At 39.2% G+C, this 2,383-nt stretch overlaps 1 long non-coding RNA gene across 1 annotated transcript in view; it reads right to left on the bottom strand.

Moving 5' to 3' along the window:
* The window catches only part of LOC119470350, an 18,335-nt gene that overhangs the window by 7,010 nt on the left and 8,942 nt on the right, over positions 1–2,383 (bottom strand). The gene's annotated exons all lie outside the window — the stretch shown is intronic.

Here is a 2,383-nt window from a genome sequence, read left to right on the forward strand (position 1 = left end):
TGGGTTCAGGCAATTCTCCTGCGTCAGCCTCCTGAGTAGCTGGGATTACAGGAACGCACCACCATGCCCAGCTAATTTTTTGTATTTTTAGTAGAGACGAGGTTTCACCATGTTGACCAGGATGGTCTCGATCTCTTGACCTCATGATCCACCCGCCTCGGCCTCCCAAAGTGCTGGGATTACAGGCTTGAGCCACCGCGCCTGGCAACATTTAAGTTTTTAAGTTTTTAAATAAAATTTAAAATACCAATAGACATTTTTCTTAATGTAAGACAATCTGATTCCAAAGCTCACATGAAAAAATAACCATAAAATCCTGAGAAAAACCAATATCACCTATTAAAATATACTATAAGACCACAATAGGGCCGGGCACCATGGCTCACTCCTGTAATCCCAGCACTTTGGGAGGCCAAGATGGGTAGATCACCTGAGGTCAGGAGTTCAAGACCAGCCTGACTAACATGGAGAAATCCCATCTCTACTAAAATTACAAAAATTAGCCAGGCATGGTGGCGCATGCCTGTAATCCCAGATACTCAAGAGGCTAAGGCATGAGAATCGCTTGAACCTGGGAAGCAGAGGTTGCAGTGAGCCGAGATGGCGCCATTGCACTCCAGTGTGGGCAACAAGAGCGAAAATCTGTCTAAAAAAATAAAAATTATAAATTATAAATAAATAAATAAATAGACCACAGTAAATGAAATAATTTGGTATTGACACCCAAATAAGGAAGTAGATCACTAGAACAGTATAAATTATAGAAAAGGATTTAAATGTGTTGGGTTATCTAGAACGTGAGAAAGGTGTCATTTCTAATCAGAAGAGAAATGGTGTTGTTGAAAACAGCTAGCCACTGGAAAGACAATCAAATCAAATCTCTATCTCACACTGTACATAAAAATAGAATCTAGATGAGTCACAAAGTTATGTGTAAACATGAGATAAAAAGTAATTTGTCTCAAAAAGTAATTTACATTGGAAGTCACATCTTAATCTTTCTAAGCAAAAAACAATCCCTAGAGCTTTAATTTTTTCAAAGTAATATATTTTACATTTTTAGAAATCGGCAAACAAAAAATACCATAAAGTTGAAAGACAAAATATGGCTGGGGAAAACTATTTTCAATTTTTATCATAAAGAAGTTTGATTTCCTTAACAGAAAATGGACAGTGGACAAGAATATAATTATGGAATTACTATAAATACCTTTTAAGTATTTTTAAGTATTTGTATTTATTCAAGTACTTTATATACAAAGTAAAAATACTGAGAAAGTACTGTGCTTATGTAACTATTTGTTGTCATATTATCATCTTTCCAAATAAGCAAATTAAAACTATAAGACACCATTTTTTGTGTGTCAGCTTGGCAAATATCAAAAATTTGTATAATACTGTATTTACAAATGAATAGGCAGATATACTTTGTTATTGAGAGTATAAATTGATACAACTTCTTTGGAAATAAATTTATCAATATCAAAGGTTTAAAGGCATGTATCTCACCTGTAAAATGGGAATGAAAAAATCCCTTGATCCAGCTATTTCCTTTTTTCTTTTTTTTTTTTTTGAATGAAAGTCTGGCTCTGTTGTCCAGACTTAGTTCAGCGGCGCAAGATCAGCTCACTGCAACTTCCGTCTCCCAGATTCAAGTGACTCTCCTGCCTCAGCTTCCCAAGTAGCTGGGATTGCAAGTGTGCACCACTACGCCCAGCTAATTTTTGTATTTTTTAGTAGAAACAGGGTTTCACTATATGTTGGTCAGGCTAGTCTCAAACTCCTGACTTCAGGTGATCTGCCTGCCATGGCCTCCCAAAGTGCTGGGATTACAGGTATGTGCCACCATGCCTGGCCAGCTATTTCAATTCTAGGCTTTTACCCCTCACAAATATATGTGCTCACATTGTTGCAGGAAAAGCCGCTGACGTAGCCCCTCAGACACCAGAGTGAGGAAGGAAGAGACTTTTATCTAGCTGGCTGTGGAGCACTGGTTGGCTCGTGTTCAAAAAAAATAAGCCAAGCTCCCCCGAAAGCAGTTTCTTTCCCTTTTTAAAGACATATAACCCAAAGGCGAGCAGAGGTAAAACTGTGTCATTGCCCATTGGCTGGACATCTGACGTTACAGTCTTTGGCTTTCATTGATTTGCTAATTTACATGTGGCGCAGGAGGGGAAGAGTTACAGAAGTTGAACAAAGGCAGTAAATCACTTAGTGACAGAGGTATCTCTAAGGGTATCGGGGAAGTGTGTGACTCAGGGAAGGTCCTTGGGCAGTAAGAAAAACATCTGCGGCCGGGCGCGGTGGCTCAAGCCTGTAATCCCAGCACTTTGGGAGGCCGAGGCGGGTGGATCACGAGGTCAAGAGATCGAGACCATCCTGG

Source organism: Cebus imitator, unplaced genomic scaffold (assembly GCF_001604975.1).
Source record: "Cebus imitator isolate Cc_AM_T3 unplaced genomic scaffold, Cebus_imitator-1.0 Scaffold28, whole genome shotgun sequence".
In the NCBI taxonomy this organism is placed as follows: domain Eukaryota; kingdom Metazoa; phylum Chordata; class Mammalia; order Primates; family Cebidae; genus Cebus; species Cebus imitator.